The sequence below is a fragment of the Chironomus tepperi genome, unplaced genomic scaffold, assembly GCF_022539635.2.
Source record: "Chironomus tepperi strain 1889 unplaced genomic scaffold, CSIRO-AGI_Ctep_v1 contig_74, whole genome shotgun sequence".
NCBI classification, from domain to species: Eukaryota; Metazoa; Arthropoda; class Insecta; order Diptera; family Chironomidae; genus Chironomus; species Chironomus tepperi.
The window spans coordinates 1183847-1205082 of NW_027226196.1; the positions used below are offsets into that span (position 1 = coordinate 1183847).

The 21236-nt window shown below is 32.4% G+C and overlaps 1 protein-coding gene across 3 annotated transcripts in view; it reads left to right on the forward strand.

Moving 5' to 3' along the window:
* The window catches only part of LOC139101102 (G-protein coupled receptor dmsr-1), a 58453-nt gene that overhangs the window by 12095 nt on the left and 25122 nt on the right, over positions 1–21236 (forward strand). For 2 of the 3 annotated variants that reach the window (XM_070653978.1, XM_070653980.1), the window contains exon 2: positions 353–721. The gene's annotated coding sequence lies outside the window, so the exon portion shown is untranslated. Of the gene's footprint in view, positions 1–205; positions 722–21236 lie in introns of all 3 variants that reach the window. The other variant, XM_070653979.1, reaches the window with a different exon arrangement.

The window sequence follows — 21236 nt, forward strand, 5'->3', positions numbered from 1 at the left end:
AGCTCAATACATTAGCAGTAAAAACAAAAGATGTAAATATTATCATGCAGTCCTCAAAACAATACGAGAGCTTATTCCCTTGACTCTCATTCTCATTTTTGTGCTCTCTTTTTTGGTGACGTCACGTGGAAAAATTTATACTTTTTCGAACTCTCTTTCTCATTTTCGGCAACATAAAAAATAATTTTTTGTATATTTTTTGAAGACATTCAGTAATCAACAAAAGCTGGATGTGTGTGCCGTGGATGAGTCAGTTGTTTATGAAAAGCTCGACTGTTAAGATTGAAGGAACAAAATAATAAAATAAAATAAAAAATTCGAAAATATTTTGAATTTTCTAAAAATAATGTAGGTGGACAGTTAAGAGTTGTGTTAATAAAATTCAAAGTTTTAAGCACCTAATTTACCTCAGAATTGGTTGTATAAACAAATAACAAAAAATAACTTTTTAAAACAGGCAAAAAAAAAAAATACCATGTGCAACTGGATATGTATAAACAAACTTTGTGTATTTGAAAATGAACTGAACTTAAACTTGCTAATGATTAAATTATCAACAGAACATAAATTTTAAGTGAAAATTTGAGTTTGGTGTAAATAAAATTTAATTTGATTTAAAATTAAAATACCTAATTATTAAGATCCAGTTTCAAACGTAATTGGCTGACTAAACCTCAATAATCTAGTTCTCCATATGGATTAAAAAGCAATTTGTAATCAGGTAAATAGCTATAAATTATTTAATTATTTATACATGTCAATTTGGTTTTTATCTAATTTTCGCTGATTCAACATTTCCTTTATTTGCATAACATTTTTATGCCCACAAATGTGCAACATTATTTATTTATTATTTACATACGTCAATTGTGCTTCATATTGCAGATACAAATAATTAGAAAATCATTTTTACACCCAAAAAAAAATAAGTTTAATTAAAAAAGTTTATTTTGTGCGAAAATTTTCATTCATATTTAAATAATCTATCATTCAAAGCCTTGGTGTTTGCAGACATGACATAAATCGAGTACAAAAAAATAAGCCATGCGAGAAATTACATTGAAATTTGAGGGATTTGTGTATATTTGTGGTATTTCTTGACAATTGCTGACCGTGAAAATATGAAAAAATTAGTGAATGATTGAGTGAAAATTAAAGACATTTAAAGGATTGGAGCATAGTTAGCAAGATGTAGTTAGTGGATAAAAATTACTTTATAACTAGTTGATGTCAAGTCGCAGACTAGTTCTAACGTATTTTTGTCCAATTGGGGTAATTGAATAAATGTCTCGAAAAGTACAAACTTGTTAATCGAGCAAAAAACCGGTCGCATGCCGATGTGACTCTGACTTGGTATTGGATTATGTTTAAATCTGGGAAAATTACGCGAAACTGGTGCTGGAATTTGGATTGATTGAACGATTTGTGTTTTCACTTAATGATGAAATTTAAGGTTTTTATCAGAGCTCAAAGTCGACTCGAATTTTACATGGAATTTCGATTTAAGTCGATTCGACTTTGTTTTCTATGGACTCGACTAAAGTTTTCTTTGTGGCTGTCAAAATCAGAATTTTCTTCACTATTTACAGCAGAGCTCGAAGTCGACTTCGAGTCGACTCGGATAAAAAAACACTCGGCTCGAATCAACTTGAAGTCGAGTACATTTGAGTCGAGTCGAGTCGACTTCAACCATATCGACTTCGAGCTCAGATTTACAGAATCTACACTTCCTTAGTTTGTCAACAGTTCATGACTTTTTGGAATCGCTTCTTATTCCTCCCTAGTTTCAAATTTTCCATCCAAATATTTTCCTATTATAAAGCTGCTCATGGCATTCACTTCCATCCACTCACCCCCAAAAAGCGAACGCAATAAGTGAATGACCCCTTAGTGATTTTATGACATTTTTTCAATTGCCACCCGAAATTCTGTTTCTGTCATCAATTTAACATCATCATCATCTGAGTCTTATCAGCTTCTTTGTCATTTCAAGATTCAAATTCTAACCCTCAAAGTTATTTTGAGACTTTGAAAAAAGAACATTTGATGGTTGATTAAGGTTAATTATTAAAATCTTCAGAACATTCGAGACAGAATTCACAAAAAAGTAAATTATTTGTTGTAAATTTTCCATGGAACTTGGTATAAAAAAGTAGAAGAAACTTCACGAATGTTAGGCATTTGTCAAAAAAAGGAACGAAGAAAATAAAAATTCATCAGAAGCCTTACAACCATAAAACGAAATTAGACTTTTATTAAAACAAAATGTGTATGAATTTTTTGACGTATGTATATTGTTGTATCCTAAAATGGAGAATTGTCAACATCATAAATAGAAAAGTTTACGAGCAACACAAATCGCGCTACGGAGCAAGGCACAGACAGTTATCTGAAAAATTTAGCAATTTTTGCTCAAGCATTCAGATAAGTATCTGAGCCTGACTACAGAGCTTCTTAGTCTCCATCACATGGAAGCCAAACGACCGACAAATTGCAAAAACTTCTTAATTTACGTCACTCGGGGTTTCACTTAGTTCCTTACGTAAGTCAAGATATTGTGGAAATCTTTTTTTAAATCTTACATCAATTCTCAAAATTTAATCGAGCGGAACTGTAATGATGTAAAAGGTAGATCATAATCAAATCTACAGCAGATATTTATAGAATGTAAATTTCATTTCGTAGGCTTTTTTTTATTAATTCTTGAATGAATTCAGCAGATTAAATTTATTGAAAATATTCCATAAAGCTGCAGGATTTCACAAATAATTTTAAAGTCGATGAGATAAATTTACATAAAAAGCCTGCAAAATTGCAATTTTCATTTCCAATTTCTGCTTGACAAACAATATCCAACATCCAGAGGAACACAATGTGTTCGCTTGACTCAACTATGCCGTACTAACGGAAGGGTGGCCAGAGGATTTTCGCAAGAAATCGGGACATTTTTGGAGAAAAAAAATCGGAACATTTCTTATTATTCAAAGAACTTGTGAAATTACGATAGAAACTTGCAAAGAAATGCAGAAAATAATTGAAATTCCGAAAAAAATATTTTCAGTTCTGAAATTAAATTCGGACCTTAAGAAGGAAAATGTTAAAAATTGGTCAAAAATTCCAATATTTGTAAGCAGTTTTCGACTTATTGAAAAATCGGGACATTTTGAGGCGTTGTCGGGACTTAGAAGCGTCCCGGAAAAAATACAGCAGATGGCCGCCCTTACTAACGAAAAGACGCAAAACTGCCTTAACGACTACGTGATGACTGATTTCGACCAATTTGTCGCAATGTTCCGCTCAGGAAGGAACCAAAACTTCCGTCACTTTTCTTTCATTGCATCAATCAAAAAATATCAAATGCTATTCATTAACAATGTCAAATAAGTATGAGAGAAGTTTCATAGATGAATATTGAATTTGCCGTAAGGGATCAGCTTTAAATTTAATTCTTAAGGCTTTAAATATCCCGAAATTAATAAAAGAAGAGTTCTTTGATAACAAATAGTTCAAAGAACAAAGCAGAAACTGAATTTTGTTGAAAATTAATAAAATCTTCCCGATCGACACAAGTTGTTCATGGCAGTCAGTTGGTTGCCAAGTATATGGAGTCTAGGCTATTTTTATGAGAGTTAACATGCCAAATTTCATGTCAATTGTCTAACAAATTGTCACATGGATGGCACTTAGATGGCCGTCATTTGGCTTCCATGAAAAACTTGTGCTGATCGGGTTTATACAGACAATTCCACCAGAATTTTATCCCCGCTTCCCCTTCCAGTTATTTTTTATTCATCCTTCATAACACATTAAATATTGATGCTTTATGCCTGAATCCCATTGATTTACAATGAGGTTTATCAATATGTCGGCAGACAATTGAGTAACTTATACAGCATCAATGAACCTTTCAGATGCTCAACAAAACTTTGTATAAACAATTCAACAAGTAAACATGTCAAACAGTGATCCAATCATTTCTAACCGAAACCAAAGTGCACACTTCATCAAACAATGTTCATACATGTAAGCATACATACAGCAATAATGGAAATAACATCATATTCCTTGTATAATTCTAGTCATGCACTTTATAGGTCGCCGATCGAGGATGTATTAAAATTGATGCAATTTTTTTTTTTATTATTGGCATTTCCGATTGTACCTGTAAATAAATAATATCCTATGGAATAAATATCAATTTTATTTATGTGTAAAGTATGACGTGAGCACATAAAAGTGACAAATGTTTACATAAAGAAGATGAAAATGCATTGAAAAGTTCTTTTATGCAATCATTGTTGAAATGTTTATTGAAAATTGATATAAAATATTGAAGTACATCGATCAGAGTTGATTACAGTTAGCCTTCACTACAATGAATGCCTTAAAATAACAAAAAAATTTAAATTTCCTGGTAACTAAAATTACATAATTGCAAATTAAAATTATCATAACTTAATATTCATGAAAATTTCCCAGCCTTTTTAATCATGAAATTAATTCTTAATCATAAAATATTAAACAAAATAAGAACTTGGAATCCTTATCAGCAGGAATAAATTTTCTCTTATAAAATTTGTAATAAAATGTTTCTTGGAAGGAGTTAAAATGTGCTGTAAAGTCTTTGATCTTTACATCAAAAATGAAGGAATATTAATAACAAATGTAATTTAACAGCTCAGTAACCAAATATGCTTTCAAAGGCAAGCTGATTGTCCATTTTTTTAATTTTGATGAAAATGGCCAAAAATGCATCCCCACGCTAAGTTGAAGCTGGATTACAATGAATCTTACCTTGAACCAATTGACAAGCGGAAGCCAGCGATAGAACCAGCTTTAGGCGAGATCTGAAGGAGGCCATGGATCACAGTTGATCTGTACGGCCAGTGAAGTTGCCTTGAACCAGATTCACGCTGCCCTGAAGACGGACTTTATGACATTTTTAAGCTATACCTTCCTTCAGTTGCAATCCATGTTCTCCGTTTGCTGCCTCTATTGATGGCAACCCTTTGTCAATTTCCAATCTCAAATGCAATTGTGTCTACATCAATGGATACGTCTGTTTAATAAAGATATGTATACTTAGTTGCAGTGCTTGATGTTGACTAGAATGGTGGATGAAGTTGAGACGATTTTTCCATACAAACTTCATGTCGATTTCGAGCTTTGCATGGATGTATGCAACAAAATATGATATGCGCTCCTTATTCCACGCGGAAGTTAATAATTTTATTTTCGAAACTTAACCCTCAATTTTGTGAGCTCAATTTTGTGAGTATCATTGTCTGTTAGGGTAAATACCGAAGGTAAAAGGTAGGATTCCCTGAAATCTCGGTTTTGGTCACTTCTCAAGATTCCGAGGGCTTGACTTGGGAACCGGGACCGAGTGTTAAACCTGGACCAAAACCAAGGCAATTTCTCAAAATCCTAGTCTAAAAAAGCAATAAACAATCTATTGACTGCGGACAAATTTCGTTGGAAATGCCATGAACCGTTTGCGATTTCAGTCGAGGATTGTTACCAAGGTCTGCCGGGAAATATTAAAGACTACCCACCACTGATTTAAACGAAATCTTGATTCCGATACCGAAAATTCTTTATGTCGATATCGAGAATCCTTAATCAAAAGCCTACATACTTTGGATATTGTCAATTTCAGTCTGTTACTGTCTTTCCAGATGTTTTTAACAGATTTAACTTTCTACAGTTACATTCAATAAAGTGTTCGTAGAATTAAATATGATAATGTCATAACAATAAGCAAACTTCATATCCAAGGAATTCCTACCGCTTATTTCAATAAGCAACCCTTGAAAATTGATACATTTTTTTTGTCAATCATATGCTATTGAATTCAATTATTCATTGATGTGCATGCGTTGCTTCATTGTGGCATCAATTTCAATTTCTCTTTATAGATAAAAAAAAAAATCATATTCAAAACTGACATAAACTGTGGAAAAAATAGGAACCTGTAAAACATATAAATTGAATGCGCAATGAAATGTTTGCTCTATGAAAAAAATTTCAACAAGCTTGTTTATTTACATAACTTTTTTTTTTGTTCGTTTTCATATCAATCGACTGGAGATCTTGAATGAAAAATAAATAGATCACAATGGGAGGGAGGAACGAAATTTTATCAGCAAAACAAAATTTTTCAGATTGCTCATCGTTAGGAGTTGAATGGAAATGCAAATACAAAATTTTTTATTCATCACTTTGCAAAGATGAGATCATGCTTGCAAAAGGTCATCTTGGTAATGTTTGGTTCTTGAAAATATTCATGCAACAGAAATTTTTGTTAAAAGAAGAGAAATTTGAATTTTTATCAAAATAATCAATAAAATTAAAGTTTTTAACTTGAGGACATTCAATAATGATGTAGATGAACACTATATGGAAAGGCGTTTGTAAAACCATCAGTTAACCTCCAATTAATCTCTTGAGCTGAATATAGTCTATAGAATCGTTATTTACTTGCTTGACTGGCAATACAGATCAACTGTGATCCATGGTCTCTCTGAATTGCGTATGAAGCTGAATCTATCGCTAGGTTCATTCTGCCAATTTCCAATACTTACCTACTTACTTACTTACTTACTTACTTTGCTGGTGGTACAGATCAGTTGTGATCCAAGACCTCCCACAAGAATCGTCTGAAGCTAGCTCAACCGCTGACTTCCACTTGCCAATTTTCGATACCAAGCTCAATACTAACTCTATCGACAGCCAATTTTCAATACCAAGTTAAAATCTCTGTCTCTATAAACTGTTTCCTTCAAAGGAGGGTTCTTTGATCACTTTCGTCATCTGTGCAGACCTAAAAAGTAGAATTTAAAGAGTTTATTTGACTTAACCTCTGCAAGTCTTCTAATTACATCTCCAGACAATTAAAGCTTCTTAACTTCTCCGAGCGGTACAAATGAATAAGGATCCGCAACAGAGCTTTTAAAGCTACGCGAAGATATCTTTTATTAACATCAAAATGCGTCCAAATGGCTTCATTTGAGTCACTCAGGTTTCTAACCTCGTCTTTTGATGCAACTCGAGATGGTTATGATAATATGCTTAATATCTTGTACCAGACCAGCATGAGTCTGCTCTTTTCCATACCATGTAACTTCTAGCATTGTCGTTCAATTTAAGTGAAAGGATGAATAAAATAATGGTAGCCATAACCCTATCTGTCCCATTTAATTTTATTACCAGTTAAAAGAAGCAATTAAAATAGAAGAAAACAAGTTTTTAAAACTTTATCGAGTTCAATGAACTTCTCGTTATTATAATTTCAATACCGCAATAAAATGAAAATCCTATTAAAACTGGAAAATGAAAGTTTCAATTAAAGGGAACAGCTTGAAGCACAAAAACAAATTTTATATATTATTCAATAATGCAACCCACTTAATTTTAAAGTTTTATGAAAAACTTTTATTTTTTATGTAAATAAGTTCTTATCTTTTTATTAATGAAACTTATTGAAAGTTGTGTTAATTTAAGCAGAGAAATATAATGAGCAAGGCAAAACTGAAGGAAAGTAGTTGCAAATTATGATTTTAATTGCTTTTAATTATTTAACTTTAATTATAAAATTCGTTGAAATTGATTCGAGTTGAATGAAATTTGAGAGAGAGTCACGTAAACCTGGGGGTGGACTTTTGAATTGATTGACCTAGTGATGGTCAGCCTGTGTACTTAATTCCTTACTTCTCTGGCTGTACATATCAGCTGTGATCCATGGCCTCTCTTAGATGACGCTTAATGTTGGCACTAGCGTTGATTTCCGTCTGACAATTACCAATACCAAGTGCAATACTGTCTCTATCGACAGCTTCCTTCCCGGAGTTCTTTGGGCAGTCTTTAGGTAGTCTGTGTGCTCTGGCAAATTAAAGTGCCGTCATAAGTACTTAGAATTGCCATAAAGCTTACCACCAAGGTGTGCCGGATGAATAAAAGATTGTACAGCGCTGGATTAACCGATTTGTGGTATTCAGCATATTCTGCTAGTAGCTTAAATTGTTAAAAATTTACCCCTGATTGAATAAGCGTCGCAAATTTACCTCAGATGTGACCAGCTTACTAACAAAATCGAGTTGTCTGTACTTTCCTTTTCTGTCTCAATCAAATTCAAAATTCTGTCTCAATGACTCACGATTGAATCGCGAGTTTATTTGTCATAAATTATGCCGGTACAGAGTATGTCTCGATTCATTCTGAGTCTGATTACATTAATATCGCAGATATCATTCAATTTTGAAAATCTAAATAAATTTGAACTTGAAATCAGAACGTGACTTTTGGCATTTTTGACAAAACCAAATGTTACATAAGGAATTAAACATGCACTGCTTATGAATCATGTTTTCTTCAGGAAATACAATGAGTAAATTTCATCAACAAGCATTTAAAAATAGATTTCTGTTTACGAATGCAACCGCTTGATATGCTTGAAAAAATATGAATATTTTTATTCATTTTAAAACCCAAAATGTCCTTGGAAATATTTTTATTTATTATTCTCTGTGTCCTACTTTTCATTCCAACAATAATTGTATAAACGTACTTTTGATAGCTTCCTTGGTCACATATTTATTATTTACTCATCTCTTCTGTCTGCATGATTTTTATGATTGAACTTTTATGATGAAAGCAGAAATAAAATTTAAAGATGTTTCGAGCAGAGATTAAGTGACTCTTTAGAAGGCTAGACATTTCGAAGGAATAGTGTTAATAGTTTCTGGGAAGGATGTTTTGCTTGTACAACCCAATATTTAAGAATGAAGAAGATTTGAAGCTGTTCAATAGTTCTTAGTAGTGTTGTCTAGTGAAATTCATGAAAGAAAAGTTTGAAGCAGTGCTTATTGAACTATGATTGTGACATACTGGTTGAGTTTCCTGAATTCTGGATCTTGGCAATGTCCTAGAATATCCTAGAAGTAGCCTGAAGTCTCAGTCTCGACAAATTCTCGGAATCAGGAACCCTTACACACTAACATGCCTCCAAAAACATCACAAAACGCAACAAAATTTGAATTTTTTGCTGGAAAATGTTTAACAATCACTGGTTTTACTTCCTTGGCAAGGTGCAGATGGACCTGTTGCTGTGTAAAGAGCCTAAGCGATATAAATAAAGAATACTTCGATAAGCAGCTTTTATAGATCAGTCAAAGCTTCTATTAACACTAGAATTAATAGCAAAGCCTTATAAGCTCCGTTGCTGATCCTTCTTTTGTGTCGTATAAAAAGAATGATTAAATGCGCTTATTTTATTCGAAATCTATTTTCAATTCATTCTTTCAACATAGAAAATCCTATTAAATGCACTTGATACATAAACAAACCCAAACAACATCCAATAAATTTATTTTAATGTTTATTTATTAAAAAAAATCTTGTTTGTTTAAATCACACAATTTTCAAAAAGCTATCATAACAAAATTCGAAGGTTTTATGATTTTATGAGATTTTTCGTCTTAGCATAACACATTAAAATAACATAAATTGGAAAAGATGAATGTTACGCCACAGATCAAAACAACTTCATTTCCGAATCCACAATTTTAGTGTTTTTACTAAACTCTAATAGCTTCTTAAAATAATTCAACAAGATTTTGTACTTTAAAATCGATTTAATCTTGAAGGAAATTGAACTTTTCTTTTAATTTTCATTTAATGGCTTTCTTATACCAACATTTTGGTGCACCATTTGGAGATTTAAATGATCTTTATTTTCTCAAGTTTGTTATGCTGAAAATGTACAAAAAACTGAAATTCAGCAAGATTATTTCACCAGAAGTAATGACAAATGTAATCATCATCATCATCATTGTTTTCATGTCCTTTTGTTCCATGTCCAAATGTTTTTTATTGAATGGATTTTTTCGTCAAAATAATGAAAATGTCAAATGAAAGAATCAATCGAATTGTAGCTGAGAATTAAAGAGACATGATTTGTATTCTGAACGGACTTTAAAAGCATGTAGGATGAAAAGGTCGTACAGAAGAATTTTATTTAATTCCGGTATAATAAGGTTGAAGATCTTTGTTAATCTTATTTAATCAAAATATTTCTAAAGAACTGCCAAATAGCATTTTTCTCTTTTACAAAGGATGGTCTTGCCATTATTCTCAAATTTTATAAATTTATTTTACGTCTTTCAACAATACCTAATAAAATAATCAACAATTCTAATACCTTGATACCAATATTTTCATTATTTGGCTTCGTGATGAATACTTAATGAGGATGGTGAAATTCTGAATTCTCAATAAAATTGTAATAGCCTTGAATAAATATAATAATCAATAGATTTCAATTACTTTTCGTATTTTCATTTACTTTGGAAGCTTTAATTATAGCTTTAGACTCGGATGTTGCCAATTTGAAAAATTTTAACCAAAAACGAGGAGGTTTAGACCTCAAACATCATCCTTCGCCAATTACAAATTCATATCTGAGCTGCAGACCTACAGTCTTATTTACTTGGAGCCATGCTCCCATGTAGAGCCTAGATTTCTTCAAAACTCCTTCAATCTGACTCTATTGCTGGCTCTATCTCAAAGTTTGTACAAATTATCCGTATTTGCATCTAACTGACATTCTTGTAAAACCGTCACATGCCTTTTTGCTCTTTTTAGCAAACCTACAGTCTTAGACAAACCATATTATGCAACAATCGTTGATATGCGATAACAAGAAGCCATTTAAATGTTGTCAAAGTACTTACATATTATCACTAACTTGAATATTGTAAGAACTCACATTTGCATTGTTAGCATTTTCTTACATCAGAATCCATATTAAATCAAGAAAACAAAGCAATATCTTCCAAATCATAAGAAAATCAGAATTATTCAGCCTTTCTATAAAGCTTTATTTTTCTCGAAAAGTAAAATATTTTAGTGATTTCACTCAAAAAAGTTTTCTGGTTAATTTGCTAATTATTTGCTCCCTAATGAAACGAGGAAAACACAAAAACTTTTACGTCATTTAATAAAAGCTTCTCCCGAGCGACACAAACGATGAATTCGACAGCTTCCTTCCAAGAGCTCTTGGGTCATCCATGAGCACCTTTACCATTCATCCATTCATCCATTCTGCTACCAAATATTGGCAAAAATAATCGAGCTTTGGCCAATCATTAAAAGCTCAGTAGCGGATCTGTGTCGCTCAGGCTTCAAACCACAATATTGTTGTTCTCATAGAGACACACAGTGTGTGGGTGTCAAGAAAATAAAAAGTTTAGATTCTCGGAACACTTCATAATATTTAAAGCACTCAATATTTTTGTGAGACTTGTTGTTGTGTTAAGTAAATTTTAATTCCTTCGAAAAGCAATTATGTCACAATAATCAATTTAAAAAAAGTTTAATGAGTATTAATTTTGAATTTGTAATAAACAAAGACGACGGGTGGTTGATGATGCAATGTAATAGCCTCCTTAAGCTTCGTCTGATCAATGAGTAGTGTTTTTTCCTTGAAAATAAGAGATTTTGGGGGTCGTTCAATTATTTCGTAACGCTCTTAAGAGGGGTAGAGGGGAAGAGGGGAAGAGGGTGTAAAAGGGGTTGAAGGGGTAGAAGGGGTAGAAGGAGTAAAAGGGGTAGAAGGGGTAGAAGGGGTAGAAGGGGTAGAAGGGGTAGAAGGGTTTGAAGGGTTTTAAGGAGTAGAAGGGGTAGAAGGGGTAGAAGAGGTAGAAGGAGTAAAAGGGGTAGAATGGGTAGAAGGAGTAGAAGGGGTAGAAGTAGGGTTTCTGAAAGCGGTTTTCAAAAAACCGCAAAACCGCACTTTTTGACCTATAAATGCGGTTTTTAAAAAACCGCGGTTTTGAATGAAAAAACCGCAGTTCTAGAAAAAATTCATTTAAATCCACAAAATGTAAATTTTTGAAGATAAATTCGAAAATTAATAAAAAATTTCTATTCACTTGAAAAGCTGGACTAAAATCTTGCAAAAATTTTAAGAAAAACTTTAATTTTAAAAGTTTTTACAACAAATAATTTTTTTGACTATTTTACCAACCAATTTGAAACTGAATCTAAATAAAATGGAGGAAAATAGAAAGATTCAATACTTTTATGCATAAAACTCCAAATTTCAATTTTTTCAAAAAATTTCATACATTTGTATGAAAATTGAAAACCGCTAAAAACCGCAAAACCGCGGTTTTTGAAATTGTGAAAAACCGCAAAACCGCGGTTTTGGAAAAACGCGGTTTTTCAGAAACCCTAGGTAGAAGGAGTAGATGGGGTAGAAGGGATAGAGGGGATAGAGGAGTTAGAGGGGATAGAGGGGGTAGAGGAGATGAGGGGTTAGAAGAGGTAGAAGGTCTAGAAGGAGTAGAAGAGGTTGAGAGGGTATGGGGGAGTGGAGAGGGTAGAGAGAGAGAGGGCTAGTGAAGTAGATGGGTAGAAGGGTATGTGATAGAGGTGGATTCCTGATTTGGTTACGAAAGGGGGAGGGAGGAGGTATCAAAAAGTCACTATATCTCTAACGTAATAACTGAACCTCCCCTTAACAAATTTTGTCAATTAATCACGACAATAATCTCTTAAATATTCATGCAACGTCGTCAACAAAAATCTATAAATAAATTTAAATTTGATGATATAATTTTGTCACTCCAATTACATAATCTGCAATCATTATAAGGAGTCATACATTAGCTATAGCAAACAATTTTCAATAGACTTGCCATAAATTTATACGTCTATAATATGTATATGCTCTATTTGGTAAACAAATATGTATATCAAGCAAAATTGAGCTTTCTTGTAAGTACTCCGAAAATTTTATTGCTTTTTTTTGTGTGTATGTTTACATCGAATGATTGACAAGCAAACTCAGCCTTGCAACGTACGGTTACTTTTTTTCTCAATGCCATTTTTGGTGCGTCATAATGTATTCATGACTGTTTTTTGGGAAACAAAAGTGTGGCACATCAAAGCTTGTTTTGCACAAAAATAGAGACTTTATCACTTTATGTGGACCAAACAAAAATTAATTTGCAAAACTGCTTACATTCAATAATTCACGTACAGGCTACTCGCCAATAATTTGTGGAAAACATATAAAGACCAAAAAAATTTACTATATGATGGGATTGTAAATGTCAGAATTAATTTAAAATTTCATATTTTCAAACATGACCAAACATCAAAGGAAACTTGAAGCGGCGAAGGATTCACAAAAATAATATTTGCATGTGGTTCAGTTTGTCATGGTGAATGATTTACAAATTTACAAATCGCGGTGAATGATTAAAATGTCACTTAAATATTTAAAATATAATCATTTCCTATCGAGTTAAACAGCATCGTCTCTTAAACTGCTCAGTTAGATACTTCTCTCCAATGTGTTATTGAATTTATGGTGTGGTCCAAAACGATGATAACAGCTGTAAATTGAGCAACGTATAGAGAAGAAGGTTTAAGTGCGTTTTGTGCCACGTTTTGTTACAACCTCGGGTAGCTCAGTACGTAAGATCTCTTGATATGCAATTAGGAGGGTTCGGTTTGAGTCCCACTCGGATTATGATGTATCTTTATCTCTAGAATCCTAGGATAGAGAGCGTTTGATGAGTTAACTCACCTACCTTGTGTATGATTCCTTTCCCCACTATGCCTCATTTGAAGCTACACTGAACCCAATTTATAAATCATTGCATCTCAAATTCTTAAAATTTTTGACTCTAAAATCATTGATAGAATAACTGTGAAAGGTTGTTCCAACCCTGCCCTAGACCTAGATTATAATATAACCTCGAACCTGCAATACAATGAAATAATCATAATTGATTTAAAAGCTCTGTCATTAGCATGAAAATAATTGACACAGTTGCTACATTTTTGCACAAAAGAATTCAATGTAGGTGTTAACAATTGCATCTCAATCAATCACGCTGAACTGTCATCAAGAAATCGCAAATATTTCTCGGAATAACAGAGTAAATTACTATGCTATGCTGTGTAAACGCCTTGAGCTACAACAAACACATTCAGATCTCAATCATCGATTTCTTGAGAAAGATTGTCATTGTCATTTAGTTTTATTTGATCTGGGTCGGATAGAAACAGCTCGACTCGTCTGAAATGCGCTTTTGTGATTCCATTGCAAATACTTTTATGCTCGTTTCAGACTATCCGTTTACAAGATGTAAGAATTTCTTAATGTCTATCAAATGTTGTGGTTGTAAAGTTTGATTTATTACATTCCAAAATCTTTTATGGATCAAATATTTCTGCTTACATGAAAAATTTCCATTTCCTTTACTTGGATTTCCATAATCGTAAAGAAGGCTATAAGTCATAAAGAATGTGATTCAGAAACCGCTTAAAGTTTGAGAAGTGAAAAAGCGTTGAATTTTTGATATAAGTTGGCTGGCCATTTAGTCTTTATTCTGAAATGGTATCAGTAGCATAAGTAGTAGAACGTTGAACTTACGTGCTAAAGATACTGGGTTTAGTTCCAAGTCATTTTTAATTTTCGAAAATCTCTTTCTATTTAGCTGTTCTAACTATGAAGCTTAGTTCATGTTGGGTTCAATTTTTGAGGTCTTTGGCATTATTTAACTGCATTACTGGGAAGGATTTTATGACCGTAATTTTACAATGTATAGAGATTGTAAAAAGCTGTCAAGTGATTCTTGAAGGGGATCTCATTATATGGATATACTCCTTGAAGTTACCATGATTTTAGAACGTCAAACAAAGAAATTCAAATGAAGATATCATAACAAAGAGACGAGGCTAATCAATCAATTTTGATCAGCTCTCCACATCCTTTGTTTGAGACCGCTTTATACAAGAATACCTCAATCCTGATAATCACATAAATAGAGAGACACAAAAGCTTTTTAAAGATAATTTTTCAAGTGCTTTTCAAGAATATTAACTGCAGAAATGATATGCTAGTTACTAGTCATCAACAAAAGGATGTCATTTACCTGTAGTTTCTTAATTAACCACAGTCATTGACTGAAAAACTTGACGATGATGTCCTTAAGGACACGTTGAGTGCTGTTACCCTAAAGCAAGTCATGTAACATCCGCTGATTGCTACAAAGGACAAGATTCTTTTTGAATTTGGAAAATACCCAGCCAGCCTAGTAACAGGATTAAAAAACCCAAGAAAACAACATTATCGATTAAGTAGGAACAAAAAACGAAAAATGCTTTGATTTCGTGTTAATTTATGTAAATTATGCGAGTGCTTAAATATTCAGATCTCTGGAATTTACCCTTTTTTGAGAGGATGATTTTAATCTCAAGTCTTACCTTTTTGGTAAAAATGCTTTATTTCATTAAAAAAAATACCTTTTATTAGATTTTTTATTCCATTAAGCGACTGATAATCTTGAAATAATGGCGTCATTTATCCATCCAACCCACCAATTCATAAAAAAATGGAAGATTGATTGTGAGGTGAAATCCAAGATTGATTGTTAAGTCACGAAGTTAATAAAGCTTTCAAGAAGAAATTTTTTATTTCAATTTTTTTCCTTATTGCGTGCTTTTTATCCATTTTAATATTACTGCCTAATTCACGATAAATAGGCTGGTTCCGTGTTGCCACAAAGAATAAACTTTTCGGAATCTAAATTGCTCTAAATTGTTTACTTATTTGATTCCATTTTCATCCATTAATAAGAAGAAAATTTGTTTGTTACTATCGAATCATCATGTACGTATAAATCTAACCTTATGTTTTCTTTTCATCTACATGTTGAATGAATAGTCTAATTGCTCAATAGGAGAAGCAAATTGGCGAAAACTTATATAAAAACTTTGAAGAAAATTGATCATCCTGATATATAAAAATAATCTATTGAAATACAAATTGAAGCCAACAAAGATTCTTCATAATTGTTTACGTGTCTAGTGCCCGAGTGACATATGTGAAGATGAGTACGCCATGGAGCTTACTTCACAATAAATCATCTTTCTGGCTGAGCTATCAACATCAAATGAAAGTCAAATGGAATCAACATCCACATAGTATAGTTTCCATATAGTCTGCCAAATAGAGACATCTTCCATTTAGTGTCAATGAAAGAGTTTTACCGAAGCCTAACAAGCTCCTTTCCGCAATCTTCTTCATTTGTGTCGCTCGGAACTGATTGCGTCAAACAATATAACTGCGTATATATTTAAAGTGATGGTACATTTTGGACCAAAATATTGTTTTTCAATAGATTCCCATTCATTGTTCAATTTAGAAGACTTAAATGTGATTGTTTACATAATCACAATTTTATTTCTGAGAATTGAGGAAGTTGATTTAAATTATGATTTTCAATAAATAACTTTATTGCTTGCAAAGCAATATTGGTGTCGAAATAAGCTTTAAGCATGAGACATTTAGTTTTAAGAATGCTTAAATTTGATTTTAATGCATAAAAGAATTCAGATTTAATGTTAAGCAGAGATTGTTAACTTTCCAATTAATTGTCCTCATGCGGAAATTGAATATGATGCTTCCGGATTCGGATCCTAGTGTGAACTGTAGATCTAAAGGGTGAAGTGTAATAGATTCTATAGTCAGAGTATCTATACCTACTAAAACCAAGTATCCGAGTAACACAAAGGAAAAATCCTCCATGAAGCTTTTAAGGCTGAAATTTTAATGCAACAATTAGAAGCCAAATGCATCTTCTTCATTTGTATCACTCAGAAGTGTATAGAGCGGTGTGTATTTGAAAATATGCAATCAATCCAGAAACTAAACAGTTCCTTCCAGAATTTCAATATTGAGTTATAAAAGTAAATAAAAAAGTTGGTCAAAAGCTAATGAATAGTTCCATTTTAAATAATCGACATAGTTTTCTCATAAACATATTACAAAATACTTACGTGCTTTATCAAATAACCAAAAACAAGTATTTCCGTACTAAGTTTCATATTTCTTTTAGTAAAAGTAAGTGTGTATTGATATTCAAAAAGGAAATTGCAAATACGAACGAGAATGAAGCAATATCAATTGAATTGAATATCAATAATATATTGGAATGTGTACCTGATACAGCAAGCATTTTCTAATAAGAATCATACAAAGTTACTGTTGAGCAAATAATTTCTCTGATCCCGTTCCAAGTTTGTTCCAAGAATGTGAATAACTTGATGTAAAATCAATAAAAAGTCCTTACTTTATGTAGAGATATCTTCAGATCCTTTGATATATTTTTATGTCAATCATTTTTGTGTCGACGCGTGTCACTTTTGAGTAAATAATTTATAAAGAATTTGAGGCTTATCATCATGACAACAAACTGTTTAAGTGATCAATTGAGCACTTGTGGATTTTTTTACGATTTTTAAGAGTTTTTTTTTCAATTTAAAAGTCGTAAAAATTGAGATTTTTACAAATTTTCCGAGAAATTCTGAGAAATTCCGATATTTTAAGAGTAAAAATATTGTGAAAATCTTGGACTTGTCCGAAATTGAAAGCATGGATCATTGGACGAATGTAAGGTGCAGCCGAAAACTGCAGACCTGGAACCATGGACGAACTATAAGATACAATCGACAAATTATATTTCTGTGCATCGAAAACTCAGAAAGGGGAGTCATTCAATTCATGACCGAATAAATCACAATTGTTACGATTTTTACGATAATTTCTGACCCTGACACTTGTGTAAGGCTTAAGTAGGGTGTCTTTCTGCTGTATTTTTGAGGGACTTTGCCAAACTGTTCTCCATTGCTGCTGTGTCCCGACAAAGTGTTTCGATATTTTGCAAAAATCATCTAGTCACCCTAGGCCTAAAACTTTAAAGAAATCTTTGAAGGACGAATTTAATGACAAGAAATTTGATAGATTCTTGAAGATCATCAATTCCATCGTTAATAATTTTGATTAAAATTGCTATTTAATAGATATTTATTGTATGCCAGTCTTTAACACACAATTTACAGCATAAATTTACTGCGATGCGAGTTTTTTCTTTCGCAGAAAATGACAGAAAATGTGGCAAAGTCATAAAAAAAAGCTTGTCATAAAAACTTTTAATGACATCATGAATTACATAAATAATAGAATTGAAATTAAATAAGACTTTTGGGTATCTGCAAATGTGTTGAACCGTTTACGACATTTATTGAATTGAAATGAGCTTATGATGCGTAAGAGATGGCTCTCATAACATGAAATATTGCTTACGTTTGACGCAATTTCCCATCTGAGTCATTTATTTTTCCATATATCAGCAAAAGCTCCTTACCTAAGATTATTGCATAAAGAGGGTTTATATTTATTGTCAGATACAACTTACAAAATTATTTCCAATCATTTTTTTTATATCACAACCACATCAAAGAATGTAACATAAGCATTGGTAAGCACACGACCAATTCAATGATTATTCATATATTATTATAATTGAAATGACATTATATTCACTCAACAGAAGTGACCTGTAAACCGCATGAATATGTATTGCAGCATTGTTGATTATAATAATAAAAATTGGGACAAAAAATATGAAATAAATTTAATATTGAATGAAAATGGCGTTCCTATCTAGGGGTCATTGACTTATTGTGTAACAGGAGAAATTGGCATTCTGGCCTCACTTCCTCCTATCTCTTGAAAAATAGCAAAATCTCAAACACTCATCCTAAATTCCTAAAAGCGTTGGGTAATAAGCAGAGCTCGAGTAGACTCGGATTTTGTATGGAGTCAAGTTAACTCATGTCGACTTGACTCCATGCAAAATCTGAGTCGACTTGGAGCTCTAGCAATTAGTGATAATCGGCCCCAAGAAGAGGTTTGTCCAACAAGATGGGGGTTGACTCCAAACTCTTGAACCCCTACTGGATACATCCATTCATCCTGCCTACCCATAAGCTGTAAACATCCAAACCACATAGCATCTGACCTAGACATATTGTCAAAACAGATCCGACGATGAAATTTATAATGAATATACATGAAATTTTTCAATTCATTGATCAATGGCCTCCCAAATCCCAATATTATCTTTAATAAATCATTTTTGATTCCAAGTAAATTTCATTTTTTATGATTTTTATTTTTCACTTGAAGTTCATCCATTTTTAAAAAATATTTTCAATTCCAATAAATGTCCTTTATGAGAAATTATTCATAGCGACTGATTCGATTCTATAATCGGATCATCTACAGATAAAACATAAACGATTTTCTATTAAATCATTTTTATGGAGAAAAAAAAAAGGCTCAGACAGAAAAACTCACAGCCATTAAAAATTAATGGTCTGTGCTGCACTCACTCAGCATAAAATAAAATTAATTAACTATGATGGAAAATATATAAATGATTAATAATTTGAAAAATAGAGAGATGATCCAGAACTGCAGGTTTGAACCCTAACTGGCAAAGAGACCTTTAGGTACCGTAGTGGCTTTTAGGTACCGGAGTTGTATTTCTGTACTATTTAAGCGTACTTTTTGCCTGATAGGAGTAGTTATCCAGAGTCGGCAAAAATACGTTAGAGCTAGTCATGAGTTAGGCATTAGCAGTTAGCTTAGCTTGTCATGAACTAGACATTAACTTGCTATAAACTAGCCATTAACTTGCCATGCATTGGACATTAATTAGTCATGAACTGGACATTAGCTTGCCATCAGCTAGTCATATCGAATTTTAGTCCACTCAGGCAAGCGCCTAATGGATGAATTTTAAGGTACAGCCGAAAACTGCAGAGTCACTCACCTAAAATGCAAGTCTACGGCTCTTAATCATACTCTTCTTTAAAACAGATGAATAAGCAGCTTGAAATTCAGTCTTAAATTTCGATCCATCCATAAACTTCAATATTAAAAATCTGCAAATTTATGGACATTCTTGTTTATAATTCATTGATTACAGCAGCTCACTGAGCTTTTTTTATATCTACCTCCACAGGAAACCTTAAGAAATTCTTTCATTATTTACCCAAGCATTCAAATAAATCCCTAAATGTGTTTTTCTTTATTTTTTTCAATTTCAAAGTAAATTGAGCAATTCTCTCAATGAAAAAAAAAGACATCAAATTAAATCTAGCATGTGCCATGGTGAAATGGATATTTTCAATGTAAATCGATAGCATTTTGACATAAATTTTTATTTTTTTTTAAGAAATCACTCAAACTAACACTTTGTGACAGAAAATATCATGTTTTTTTTCCACGAAGCTTCTATAAAGATTTCATGTGTCCAAAAGTATCACTCAATTTTAGTTCTTAACTTAGGCGGATGAATTTAATTGAAAAAGTTTGTTTGGGTCCATGGGAAGTATAAACATTTTGCATTATCTTTGTACAATTTTGTCAGAAGTTTTGCCTGAAACTTTGGAAAGTTTCTTAATAATTTAATGAAGTTGGTAGGCTTCCGTACTTATCTGAAACTTAAATTTAGTTTTGAGATTTATTGAGTAAGGAGCGCAGCTCATGGATAACTCTGCTCAAGTAGACTCAACTCCATGCATAATTCGAGTCGACTTCGAGCTTTGGTAAAGAAGCATGAATGTAACGTTCAACCTATGTTCAGATTAGTTCTATTGATGTTTCAGACAATAAGTAATCATCCCTAAAAGGCAAGGAGCATACTCACCTTAAATATACTGGATAAACATGCTCGTAATGTACATTTTAGCTTACTCTGCTCTTGATCTTTGCCTGCTAGGGCAACATAGTAGCATATTTAAAATTACAGGAGACGGCAAACTATTTATCACACCAAATTTGAGCCACGTGCCTTAGAAATTTGACTAGTAAGGTAATTGTTCATGTTGATCATGTTGTTTAATGACCAATGAATCCCTGAGGATCCTTACTGTGTTTGGAGGATGATTTCAGGACTTTACATACTTTCTTGACATCTCTTAGTTGACAACTGAAGCAGGCTTTATCACTAAGTGTCTTCTGACAATTAATTATCAATTCATAATGAATTTCCGGACCAACATACTTACACACTTAAATAAACTTTCCAGACAATTCTGATTATTTTCAAACGAAGTTTAAAAATAGCCAGGAGAGGTTTTTTAATATTTTCATATTGAATGAAAGTATTTGACTTTCTCTGAAACCCGTTCAACTGAAGCGTAACCATAGCTTCATTGAGGGTTTTGAAATATTTTTCTTGAAACTCAATAATTTATTTTCCATTAATAAATTGCGCTACATAGCCTCAATGTCACTACATTATAAAACTTCAACCCAAAAAAAAAGGTTTTTCATTCAGATTTCAACTCTTTTTCTGTTTGCAAATGTG